Source organism: Cannabis sativa, chromosome 4 (genome assembly GCF_029168945.1).
Source record: "Cannabis sativa cultivar Pink pepper isolate KNU-18-1 chromosome 4, ASM2916894v1, whole genome shotgun sequence".
Lineage (NCBI taxonomy): Eukaryota > Viridiplantae > Streptophyta > Magnoliopsida > Rosales > Cannabaceae > Cannabis > Cannabis sativa.
Genome location: NC_083604.1, coordinates 55,500,761 through 55,515,305, shown reverse-complemented (window position 1 = coordinate 55,515,305; position 14,545 = coordinate 55,500,761). Strand labels below are relative to the sequence as shown.

General features: G+C 33.8%; 1 long non-coding RNA gene across 1 annotated transcript; it reads right to left on the bottom strand.

Annotated features, from left to right (window-relative positions):
• Window positions 1–11,745: 11,745 nt before the first annotated feature.
• LOC133037267 (uncharacterized) lies at window positions 11,746–13,864 on the bottom strand. The gene is made up of 2 exons (XR_009687389.1): window positions 12,179–13,864; window positions 11,746–11,886 (listed from the first exon to the last, which is right to left on the bottom strand). It is a non-coding gene; the product is annotated as an uncharacterized LOC133037267 (long non-coding RNA).
• Window positions 13,865–14,545: the final 681 nt, after the last annotated feature.

Below are 14,545 nucleotides of genomic sequence, written 5' to 3'. Positions count from 1 at the left end.
AGGATACCCCAAAAAAATACATTTTCAGCTCTAGGATCTAACTTAGACCTAGACCTTTTAGGAATGTGGACATAAGAAGTACAATAAAAAAATTTCAAAGGTAAATCAGAGTGAATCCTAGAATCTGGAAAGAATTTTTGAAACTTTGCAATGGAGTAAGATAATTCAAAATTTTTGTAGGCATCCTATATCAAATAAGATGCAATAAGAATAACATCATCCCATAAATATTTAGGAATTCTCATATAAAACATCATAGCACGAGCTATTTCTAATAAATGTCTATTTTTTCGTTCAGCTATACAATTTTGTTCATGTGTATCTGGACAAGTAGACTGATGCAAAATACCTTTTTCGGTCAAAAAATTTCCAAGAATTTTATTAAAGTATTCAATTCCATAATCAGTTCGTAAGATGCTGATTTTTGTTTAAAACTAAGTTTCAACTATTTTGTAAAAAGCTAAAAAAATCTACTCCACTTCATTTTTTTTCTTTCATCAAATAGACCCAACAAAGACGAGTATGGTCGTCTATAAAAGTTACAAAACCATTTTTTTCTAGAATTAGTGGTGACTTTAGATTGTCCCCAAACATCACTATGAAAAAGATAAAAAGGTTTGGAAGAATGATACATAGTTTTAATATAAGATTTACGTTGGCTTTTGGCCAATAAATAGCTTTCACATTAAAAAGACAAAGGATTCAACTTTTAAACAAAGTGGGAAACAAGTGTTTTAAATATAAAAAACTATGATGACCTAGCCTATAATGCCAAATCATTATTTGATCATAAACAGAAGAAGAATTGATGTTACTAACCCCTTAAGAAATTTATTCTTAGAAATATTATCTTCAAAATAATACAGACCATTTATCATCCTAGCACTGCCAATCGTCTTTCCCGAACTCTGGTCCTGAAAAAGACAATAAGATTCATGGAAGATTACACAACAATTAGAATCCCTTGATAATTTACTCACAAATAGAAGATTACAGGTTAGATTAGGAACATGAAGAACAAATTTAAGATCTATTCTTTCAGATAATCTTATAAGAAATTTTCCTACAATAGGTGAGAAATTACCATCTGCAATCCTAACTTTTTTTATCACATGAACAAGGTATATAGGAGTCAAACAAATTAGAAGAATTTGTCATATGATCAAAAGCTCCAGAATCAATTACCCAATGAGAATAATTTGGAAAGAAACAATTTAAAGCATTTATTTCTTTAATTGATTGTGCAACAGAAACATTAAGAATACCCGATGAGGACAAAGTGGATTTTAGCAATGCATGAAGTTGAGCCATCTGCTCCTTAATGAAAGGACTAGCCTCGACTTCATTTCTAGTAGGGTTGCGACTATTTCTTTCTGCTTGCTCTTCCAATTTGCTAGTTTTCCATAAATTCTCCAACAGTTTTCTCGAGTATGGCGAGGTTTATTATAGAAATTACACCAAACATGGGGTTTCTAATCAGGTTTTGGCAGATGTGGAGTGTTCTTACTGTAGCCTCCTCCAACAGCAAAGGATGATCCTTCAATAGTAGTGCCACCAATCCTTTTATCGAGTATAACACTCCTCCTACTCTCCTCTCTTCTAACCTCAGAAAAAACTTCGCCAATAGAAGGTAAGGGTTGCGTTCCAATAATTCTCCCCCTTACCTCATCAAACTCAACAGTGAGACCAGCCAAGAATTTATAAATCTTAGTTTTCTCAATTGTTTTCTTATGGTGTTTGTCATCTTCCATAAATTTCCATTCATAGGTATCGAAGAGATCCAATTCTTGCCATATTCACTTCAATGAATTAAAATACTTCATAATGCTATCCTTGCCTTACTTTATTAGTCCAAGTTTAAGAGTCAATTTGAATACTTGAGAGTGGTTTTTGAGATCAAAATACATCTCAATAACATTATCCCATAGTTCCTTTGTTGTAGGATAGCACATATAATTCGAGATGATATCCTCCTCCATGGAATTAACAAGCCATGCCATAATCGTAGAATTTTCAGCATCCCAAGTGTCGTAAATTGGATCTTCCTCTGCTGGAGCCTTCTTCTCACCATTCAAATACCACATCATTCATCGACCTCTCATATACACCTTAACCGATTTATACCATCTCAAAAAGTCGTCACCATTCAAGTGAATAGTGGTGATTTAGACAGAGTGGGATTCAGTAGTGGTAGATTTGATTGGAATAATAGTAGTCTCAGAGGGATTGATTTTTGTGGTGGCTAACTCGCTACTTTCAGACATGGTGGAATTGGATTAGATAAAGGTAGGCTGGGATTAGGGTTTAGGGTTGTGTTTTGGCTCTGATACCAAGTCAACAAAGAGGGTAATTTTTGTATATTATTTCTCAGAAAAATACATGTATTTAACATGTACAAGAATCCCTTTTAAGGGAAATAAAATCAAATAATAACAGAATAAAACTCTTAACTATACCCTAAAATATGCAACAATAAATTACAATAACTACACAAGAATATTCCTAAAAATAAAATGATTTTCCTATATTAGTACTAATAGATTAATTAATCATTAAAGTCCAAGATAATATTAAAAACATTACTAAAGTAAAACACTAAAAATAGACATCATAATGATACTAAAAATGTGTTTCGAAGATCCTTGTTATAAAAGTTTTAGAAAAGTACTACATGCAACGACAATTAAAAATACAAATCCAAGATATATAGCAAATACAGCACAAAATAACTTCTAGTAACTTGGCACACAGGCCAGTAGGGTCAATATGTACATTGCTGGAGAAGACTGTCACCTCTTGGCTGCTCTAACTTTTTCTTGCCCTTACTTGCACCATAGAGAACCTGTGAGTCAAAAAGACTCAGCAAGAAAAGTAACAAAGAAGAATACATGAAATAACTTATTATCCATTTCACTATTATAATAAGATTAAACAATAACATTCAAGAGTGGGTAATATAACCAACCATATGCATTGAAATAAAAATGATCATATATTGCATTTCCTAATCAGGCAAGCCTCTTTCATAATTTGGCCTCATACATAATGTCACTACATCACCAAATCAGGTGAGCCCGTGCCACAACTTGACACTAATGTATCACATCACCTAATCAGACGAGCCCGTGCCATAGCCTGGCACTCACATGGCACTGTCGTCCATGCCTAATTAGACATTGGCGACAGGAAGAACCCTAACAACAACTTCAATTTAGAGTCATGACTTTATTGCGATTGCCTCACAGGAACAACCTAAACACCAGTATCCATACATCACATTGCCTAAATAGGCAAGCCCATGCCATAGCGTGGTATCCATATATCACATCACTTAATCAGGTGAGCTTTTATATCACATTGTCTAATCAGGCAAGCATGTGCCATACCTCGTACCTATATATCACATCACATAATCAGGTGAGCTTGTATATCACATTCACATTGTCATTGCTTAACTAGAAAATTGATAATTTCGAAACTTGTCATGCCATGTCTCTTTTCAAATCTTTCTTTCACTCACTACTCCAAAAATGAGTTTCACTGACACACTATAAGTGACACTAAAAAATTTTAGTGACCCTTCAGTGCGCGTCACTAATGTAGGTGACTGGAAGAGTAATATATGGTGACCCTTCAGTATGAGTCACTAAAATATTTTAGAGTCTCTCCGTACGCGTCACTATACCTTTTAAGAGTCCCACTTGGCTAAACTCTACAAATAATAGCAACATGCAATGGGCGTCACTATATTTATTATTTCTTTTTTAAAAAAATTATTTTTCTCACATTAATCGAAGGTCATCAATGCATAAATATATATTTTTAATTACTACACTCAAAAAATTAGAAAAATAATAAAAATTACAATTCCTTTTAATCTTAAATAGAAAAAATAAAAAAAACTAAGTATTAGTTCACAAAGCAATAAATTCCAATAACACAATTACAATTTATTTTATTTCCATACATAATCAGTGTAAATCACTATGATAAAAAATAAAAACAAACAAACAATCACAAATCTAAAACTTACAGATAAAAAGAAAACCTAAAAAAATTGATGCACATTGAGTAAATTCTAAAAGAAATATGAATATGTGAATCTAGCACATTGAGCCCTAGCCGCCACTACTCCGATGAACCATAAGCCCGAACTGCCTGTGAAGCCCGAATCCACCAAACACGTTGAGAAACGTCAAATTTGAAAAACAAAGAGAGAGAGAGAGAGAGAGAGAGAGAGAGAGAGAGAGAGAGAGAGGAAGAATGACAATGACCTTGACGTTTTGCTTCACGTTTTCAGCATCTGACGACGGGAGAATGCATAACTGCTCCCGATCTATAGAGAAAAGAGAGGGACATCAAGGTTTAATAATAAAGAAATATTTACAGAGATAAAGAAAAGAAAAAAGGAGAAGATGAAAACTTGATCTAAAAAAGAAAAAGAAGAAGAAGATAAGTGGAGAGAAGGGTATACCTGAGGCAAGCCACTACTACTCGATTGAAGAAGATGGTCGGGATCCTCTTTATGCGCCTTAGAAGGAAAACAGGGAGAGAGAGATCAGGGCCTCTTCGTGCGGTGCCTGAGAAGGAAAAATGGGAGAGAGAGAGAGAGAGAGAGAGAGAGAGAGAGAGAGAGAGAGAGAGAGAGAGAGAGAGAGAGAGAAGACTAAAGTTACTTTGTTAGGGTTTTTTACATATCAAAATTTAAATGCATTAATTTTTTTTGTTGATAAAGATGAAGGTTACTGCAGCTTTTGTATTTGTCTAGTTAATGTACTGCCAGCTTTTTTTTTTCTTTTTTTTTCTAGTTAATGTACTGTTAGTTTTTTTTTATACAATTAAAATATTTTTTTAATATATTAGTTGATATAGTGACGCGCCAAGCGAGTGGGGATACATTTATGTAGTCACGCATGACGCGTCACTATAAGCAAATATTATTTTAAGAAAATATAGTAGAAATTATGAATGGTACTCTTTAGTGACATTTATATTTTTAGTGACCCGTATTAAAGGACATTAACACTGAATTTTTAGAGTCATTTTGTGCGGGTCACTGAAACTCATCCCTTATCTTTTAGTGACCTGCACTTTTGTGTGGGTCACTAAAGAGTGTCACTAAAACTTAATTTTGTAGTGGTGACTAAAAAAAAGTCTTACTTTTAGTCACAACAAAATTTGTGACTAAAAGTAAAAAATTGTGACTAATTATAAAATATCATTCTTATGTTGTGACTAAAAGGTTCGTGGCTAAAGGTATTAGTTACAAAAATTATAATTTATTGCGACTAAATGTGTTTTTAGTCGCAAAACTTGTTGTGACTAAAACTAAATTAGTGACACTTTGTGACTAAATGTTTTGTTTTAGTCACAAGTAACATTTTGCTGTGACTAAAAGTCACATTTAGTCACAAAACTTTATGTTGTAACTAAAAAGTTGTCACTAAAAGTAGCTACTTTTGTAGTATTTTTTCATCATGACTTCAAAATTTACTTTTAGAATTTCGAGGTCAACACAAGGCATTATTTGCAACTGTGTTGGTGTGAAGTATTATCTCAACAACTTGTAATGCAATCTTGGATTCTCTACACTAGATCATTCTTACAAAAAATAACATCTATATTTCATTGCTCCATTCCTCATGGGTTTGTGGTTTCTACCTTTGATCGGGTTATTCAAAATTTAGAATAGGTAATTTTGAAATGTTCTCATTATTTTGTTTTTTTTATGAATCAGAATTTTCATTACTCTACAAAACAAATGCCTTTATAATCTATAAGCACCTATCGAGTAGGCTTTAACTTTATCTATACAAGTTACTTATAACAAATCAAACCAAAATCTATCTTTTTATTTAATCTTTTTTAGCATTACAGAAAATACTCTACTCTTTACACGCCATTTTTACTTGTTGAATCACTTCAGTTGTGCCTACTTTTTTTCCATTCTATAATTGCTCATTCCGAGCTTTCCACAGTAGGTATACAACTATTGCAACACCAACTGCCATCACTCTTTTTTTGAAGCTGGAAAAGCTTTCTTTCCTCACCTTTCTCATGATAGTTTGAAGTGAACTATCCTTGATATTCCATCCAAACCAGGCCTTCAACTGCTCGAGACATTCTACAGCAAACACACACTCAAAAACAGATGTTTTGCTGTTTCTGCAGCAATATTGTAGAAGAGGCAGTTTCCCGTGTCGATCAAACCTTGCTTGATTAATTGATCCCTTATTTTGAGCCTATTCATCATAGCTAACCATAGTAGGAAGCTATGTTTTGGGATGTTCAACCTAGACCACACTTCATTGCTCCATGGTACCTTCTCAAAGTCTTGTGCAAACCACGTTTGTCCCTCTGCAATTTTGTAACCGTTAGCAGTGAAAACAGTGTGCTGAACATAATTTTTTATTTTGTCTTTAAGTTCTACCATCTTTCTCCAATACCAACTTCCAATCAAAGGATCCTTGTATTCCCACCATAATTGTTGCTTAATATAAACACTATGGACCCATTAACCCACAAATTGTCCTTTTCTTCAATTGCCCATACATGTTTCACCATGGTTGCTGCATTCTAATTTGGAATATACATCAGCCCTAGACCTCCTACTTTTTTTGGACAACACATCTTTTCCCTTGCTACATCCCCTTCTCCATTCATTATACTTTTTCCTATCCATAGAAAACTTCTACATATTGCTTCAAGCTCTCTAATTATTTTCTTAGGAAGGAACATAATTTGACCAATAAATGTGGATTGAGAGAAGGACTAATTTGATCAAAACCAACCTACCTGCAAATGACAAGTGCCTCGAGCTTCAAATCCTAATTCTAGCTGCCATTTTCTGCACCAAGCTGCTGTAATCAATAGTAGAGATCTTCCTAGCACAGATGAGTACTCCTAGAAACTTGAAAGGGTCTTGCTGCTTTGTAAAACCTGACATGTCTAGTATCCTTCTAACCTCATATTCACTCATTCTACTACAATACACTACTGATTAGCATTATTAGGCATCAAACCTGAGGTTATAGAAAACAATTTGAGAGCTTGCATCATCAAATAAATGCTTTTGAAGTCCCCTCTACAAAACATTAAAACATCATCCGCAAAACTTAAGTGATTCAATTCCATTTCAGCACACCTCTCATGAAACCCAAATTCTTTTTTCTTCCCAACCTTCTTCATTATTCTACTGAAGTATTCCATTCCTATCACAAACAACAATTGTGACATTGGGTCTCCCTACCTAAGCCCTCTCTTAGTTTCAAAAAAATCATGCATGGATCCATTAAACATAAGAGAGAACCTTGGCGTTCTAACACAAATCATAACTAATTCAGTAAACTTCCTAGGAAATTGCAAAGCATCCATCATTTCCTCAAGGGAATCCCAATCCAATGTGTAATAGGGCTTTTGTAGATCAAGCTTAATCAAACAATTGGCCTTAGCTACCTTCCTTCCATAATTTCTAATTAAGTCCTGACAGATCGTGATATTATGTGCTATGTACCTACCATTTATGAAACCTCCTTGATTTAGAGAAACTAAATAAGGAAGAATGTTCTTGAGCCTAGAACAAATCAGTTTTGTAGCAATCTTATATAGCACATTACAACATGAAATAGGTCGAAAGTCACTCACTAAGTTAGGGCTTTTGACCTTTGGTATGAGTGTGATCACTGTAGAATTGATCTCCTTTAGAAGCTTCCCTGAATGCAGAAAAGATCTGATAGCTTCACACACCTCTTGTCCAATCAAATCCCAATTGTCTTGGAAGAAAAAACTCTCAAACCCATCCGGACCAGGGTTCTTATTTCCAGGGATGTCAAAAGCAGCTTGTTTAATTTCTTCATTGGGGTACTCAGCTAGCAAGGCTTCAGCTTGTACTCTAGTTACCACAGGTCCCTCTGTAGTGACTCACTGGTGCACTTTTTTCCTTTGTTGCATTTTTGTTCCAAGTAGTTACTTGTAGTATTGTAAGAAGGCCTCTACTACCTCTTTTGGGTTGTCAACTCTGTCACCTCTAACATTAACAATAGAAATAATTCTCATTTGAACTCTCCTCTCCCTCAAACTAGAGTGATATAAAGCCGTATTTGTATCCCCATCCTTGATCCAATTCATTTTGGATTTTTGTTGCATGAATGAAATGTATGCTTTATGAACCTCTTGATAATTCTCTCTGGCCTCATGTTCTCTTTGTTGCAGAACCCGGTCCCTGGGATTCTTTTGTATATCTTCTTGACAAACCTCCAAATGAGCCTTGGCCTGCATATCTAAAGCCTGAATATCCGAGAAACACTGGTGGTTTAACTGCTTGAGAACAATCTTCAAAGCCTTCATTTGGGACACTACTTGAAACATACTTGTTCCCTGTACCATAACCTTCCAGGCATCCTCCGCCTTTTGTTTGAAAGAAAGGTGACTAGACCACATTCTAAAGTATTTGAAGGGCTTCCTACCATTTTGAATAGTAGGTAACACAGTCAATAGTGCTGGAGTATGATCAAATAGCCCTTCATTAAGAAACAGAGCTTCAGCATTCTCATAAGTATCCAACCACCTTTAATTTTCCGTGACCCGATCTATCTTTGAATATACTCTATCTTCCTCTTTTTGCTTGTTATTCCATGTGAAGAAACTCCCACTTTGCTTAACATCCTCCAATTGACACTCCATCACACATTCCTTAAACTTGGAATGGCATAGTGCTCTCTTTTCCCAATTCTCTATCCTTTTTCCAAAATATCATTAAAGTTCCCAAGGACTATCCATGGATCCTGCCTCTTTAACTCTATTAAGTCCTTCCATAATAAACTTCTCCCATCTTCATTATTAAAACCGTAGACAAAGGAGACATAGAAATTGTTTCTATTGTCTAAGGTTGTAACATGAAGATGGATCACCTGACTTGAACAAAAAATAATGTCGACGTTGTAACTCCCAGGATTTCAAGCCACAATTATCCTTCCCCCTTTTGCCGAAGCAATGTTTGTTGTAAAACACCAATTATTAAACATCCTAACATACAAGGCTCCAAGCTTTGGAGCCTTCACTCTCGTCTCGAGGAGACCAACCAGCCCTAATTTATGCTTCTTAATTAATTTCTTCACTTCCTGTTGCTTTTGAGGACTGTTGATTCCCCGGACGTTCCAGATGAGTAATCTATCCATGTGTAAGAGGAGGATCTCCCCCTCCTCTTGTGTCTCCAACTTTAGGCCATTCCTCTGTATTCAATTCCCCATATTCCTGTATGTATCCTGCAATTTCTTCTAACACATTAAAAGCATTTGAGGTTTGAGGGTCTGCTACTATATGCTGAGTTTTTTGTTTCCATCCTTTTGTAACGGGTCTGAAACCTTCTTCATCTACTGCTTTCCCCTTAGTTTCTGCTGGTTTCTCATTCCTTTTCTCCTTCACAACCCATTTTTTCTTCTTACCTACTTTCTTCCTACATTCTTCTGTGTTATGCCCCATACCATTGCAATGCTTGCAAATGATTGGCTTCCACTCATAATTCACCCCAACCGAAACATCACTGCCATGTTTATTCTCAAAATAGATCATATCAGGGAAGTCCTGGTTCATGGAAACTTCAATCAGTACCCTGGGTTATGTAAGTTTGTCCCTGGACTTGGTAACATCATCCATCATAATAGGCTTCCCAATCTGCCCTATGATCTTAAAGAGAGATTTCTTGCCCCAATATTTAAGTTCTAAATCCTCAAGCTGAACCCAAATTGGCATAGTTATAAAGTCCTCCTTCTTGAGATTAAAATTCAGATCCCAAACTTTCATTATAACTGGCCTCTTACTAAAGAAAATGTATCCCCCCTGATAATACTTCATCCCTTATTTCATAGCTTTTAAATTTGATAATGAAGATGTCGTAGGAAATCATACCTATTTTATCCACCTTGTCTTTCCAAATCCTTCGAGCAAAGCCATCCAGGACCGAGAGAGGGGGATTCGCACCAAGTACGTAGCAGACAAAAGATGAATTCCAGTAAGCGATCTCCTCTTCTATATCCTCTTCTGTAATTCGCACTTTCTTCTCTGTCTTCTGGGTAGAAAATGAGCCTTCCAGACTTCTAATAACGTTGCCTGATCTGAGTATTGGAGGAATAGTCTTCTTCCCAATCGAGATAGAATCTTGACACTCCTTATTTGCAGTAAGAAAGTGTCCAAAATCAACAGCTATCTCTTCATGCTGTAGAATCGATTTCAAGGAGGACTTAGGTGTTAACGGAGGCTGGAAAAGATCACGCAACAGATCCTGATTTCCTTCCTCTTCATCTTCGTTTGTGAGTTCCATGGGCTCAACTCTAAGAATCTCCTCCATGAATTTTGTTTTCTTAGCATCCGCAGTCGACAATTGTCCCTTCTTTTTTATTTTCTTAGTTGAAATTTTCGATTTCCCCACATTCCTGCCCTCGTTTATGCCATGGCACCCACTCAAAGGTGAGTTGCAAAGCGCGCAGAAAGAGAGAAAATCCGCACTATTGAACGAATTATTTGTTGCTAATAAAAATGTTCTCATTATTATTAGTGTATTTTGAAATATCAAGATTTACTCATTTTAATTTAATTTAGTAAGTATTATAGGATTGGTAATTACTATTCATAAGATACCATTTCATATTGTTTTAGACGTACAATGCCTCAAAGTTCAGATAAAAATTACAATATAGCATCATTTTTGTCCCCCAAAAAATTATGTATAGAAGCAATTTAATTGATTTCTCGAAAATTGCTGATAAGCGCATCTCTGTGTCTGCTTTTGCGTGGGCATCGATGGTATATAATCTCTCTATTCAAATATTTATTTATTCTTTTTATCACTCTTTTTTTTTATTTTTTTTCAAAAAATTGCATTTAAATTTTTATATATATAGGTGTGTGTGTTTGTGTGAACATATGATGTAACATGTACCTAGCAACTAGTGCCATTGCAATAAATATCTGCATGGCATCTCTCAACTTTCAGTACACTACGAAACAAATTGTTATAACTTTCGACAGTTATGTTACACTGTAAACACATACATCTCATCATCTCTCCATTATGATAACTTCAAAGAACCAATAAAATAAATTATATTATTTAAACATAAAAGAAAAGCATTAATTAAATCAAAAAGAAATTATATGTGCTTTTTACATAAGCATTGTTATTGGGTATATAATAGTGCCAATTAGTTATATTTTTTAAAAATTATTAAATTGATTTATATGAGAATTTATATTTAATTGTACCAATGATAGGCATTTGACACTAGTACATTTTATCATTAATCCTTTCTAAAGCTACTTGTAAAGTATTTTGGCATTTTAATGGATTATTATATATCATCAAGTTCTTTCAAGAAATACGAAGTCAAAGTCTTTATGTATATATAGTTAGACCTACAATTACTAGCTAGCTATATGTCTAGATAAACATAGTTGGACTAATAATAATGGCAGAAAAGAACTTCACTTCTGATAGGTTAAAAGTACAATACATGATTTATCGTCTAAGCATTTGTAGTGAACAATATTATTGTGCAGGAGTGATGATACGAACTGATTTTGGCTACAGTTGTATGCATTTTACAGAGATTGTTGTATATTGAAACAAGGATTTACCACTATAATCTCCTCTGCTTCAAACATACTATACTAGTTCATTCTATTTTTCAAATTGTATAGATCTGATCAACATATAGATGGAGAAAACATATATGTATTGTACCTATATTAAGGGTAATCCATATCATTTAAAAAGAGTAAGTTTTTTGACATATAATATATATAATATTACAAAGCTCTATATTGAAAAAATCTTCAGATATATTTTACATAGACAAGGGCAGACATAGGAGAAGACGTACGACCCCTGATCTGAACATGAAGGAGGAAACGTTAAAAAAATGTATATATAATCTAATTGAAGAAAACAAGAAAGTTCACACAATTTGGCAATTACAGTCAGAACACATGGAAATTGGTCACAAATAGGTACTATCACAAAGATCGGAAATATAGCCTCAACTTTCAAATTTAAGAACACATTAAGTAATCAAATTGCGAAGGAGAGAAAATCTGTACGTCCATCCCAAAGCCCAGAAAACAAAACTCCATAATATTAATGAAAACAAAAGTAGTACTACTAATAAAGATTATTCCAACTTACAAGAAATTAAATCATCTTCCGTCTGATAATATTAGATCTGTATGTATAAGAAGAAAATTTTGGTTGGGGGGAATGAAGCCTGGTCCGAGAATCATTTAGGGTTTCAAGCTATATATTAATACATATAGAGAATCAACCTCCATGTCCTCGAGCCAGACAACATACCTCTCATCCTAATTCACATTCGAAGAAAATAATAAATAAAAATCAAGATATATTTTTATAGGGGTACTGGAAGGATAGTGTTTGATAAAAGAGATGAAAAAGGCTTGAAGAGATTGAGGTTTTATAATAATAAGAAGAAGAAATATTAATCAAGTTATTTGAGGGGAATGAAGCCTGGTCCGAAGCCTTTTACACACAGTTGTTTTCTTTGGATAATAGAAAACTCTTGCTGCCTATGCAAAAAGCCTCGAGCCAGCCAACATTCCCCTCAACACCATTGTTTTCCCCACTCTGAAAAAACCCTAGCTAAAGCCGCAGCTTATATTTTTCAAATTTATAGCGGAAGAAAGAGAGAAAGAGAGAGAGAGGCTTTTAATTTAGGAGAGAGAATATAGGCATTAATGTCAATCGTAGTGGTGTTTTTTAAGTCGAGATTATTTACATATTAAAAAATTAGGTTTGTACAAAACGGTATTCCATTTAAATAAATAACAAACAAGGAAAAAACGAAACCCGAAGCACCTAGCTAACACACTACACTAATAAAATAATATAAAACTGAAAAAAATCTCATAAAAAAATTAAATAGAATTAATTCAAAGAAAAATAATATGAATACATACAAGTCCCCACTGGATATATTATTAAAATTATTATTTTAAAGACGATTAATTGATGTGGTGGTGATAACAAGGAGTAGCCCTTTATCATTTTAAGAATATACAAGCCCTATTGATTATATTGATATTTTTTTTTTTGTTTGAAAAGGATTGGATATATTGATTTGGTCACTGACAAAGTAATTAAAAGCTAATTGTATCAGTATATATTTTTCTTAATAATCTAAATGATCAGTTACTAAAGAAGAATCTTAAAATAATAAGAGTAATTAATAAATAGTTTAAAACGTTGAGTATCTTGAATTAATGTGTTCGATTTCCGGGGGTGTGAGTAGTATATCTGTGGACTGTGTTTTATATATATATAATATTTTGTAGCAGAGAGAGAGAGAAAATAGCGGAACTGAGGTGGTGGTGACGGTGGTCCAACAGACCCTGTTACCTGCTACCACCAGTTTGAAGTTAACCAAGTAGAAATGAGTGTGAGTCAAAGAAACAAGCAAGAAGAAGACAAAATAAGTATTTATTAAAGATTATGAGAAGAAGGGTTTCCATTCCACGACACACACACACATATAGAGGACAGTTTCTCCGCCTTTAATGCGATTCTTTCATCATTACCTTATAATTTTTAGCCTTCTATCTCTCAACTCTCAAACCCTATTACTCTCTCTCTCTACCACATCATCATAAACACGCACGTCCACGGTGACTGCCTCAACTCAACAAACAATTATATATTATTATTATTATTAATTTATTTATTTTGTTTGTTATATTTTCTTTTGAATTTAATATTTGAAAACTACTTCTATGTCCTTTTATTTATGATGAAAATGACTGGACATCATTTTTATTTATTTTTTTACTTTTATTTTCTATTTTACGATTCATGAGATCGACATACAGATTAATAAGTCCAACTCTATCCATTTTTCATTTTTATGATCCTTTCTTGTTCAAAACATAGCAAAATTAAATAGCCCAAAGTGCGATCTTAACACTACTAATACGAGTATCCTGTATCCCCAACAAACTCTAAAATAGGGTTTTTTTAGCTATAATAGAGAGTGAAATCTGAAAATAGCACTATATAAACCCTGAAATCTATATTCAACATCCATAATAAAGAGGCATGAAGTAACTAGCTAAATCTCGAGGGCTCCTCAAATTTTTAAATAGTTTTTTAATAACTTAATTTTTTTAATGAATAAACTCAAATTGTATTCCTTCAAAACATTATTTACAAACTATTTCAGCACCAAATTGGGTCTGAACATATACTACTTGAAAGTTATAGTTTCTTCGATAGCTACGTAATTGAACTTAAATGCATATTACTAACAATTGAGACAAGAAAACTAAATTAATGAACACCAAATTTACAAGCTTCCTCTGCATTGAAAACGCATTCCAACCGAGTAGTGCATGGGTTTCCAAAAACTGGGTAAAGTAACATCCACTATAAAATTAATTCAATTACAAACACCAATTCTGATTTTACAAATCAAACTATATAATCTGAAATGACTTTTACACGATGTTACATAATTCTTCAACACAATCAAAATAAGAGATCTAA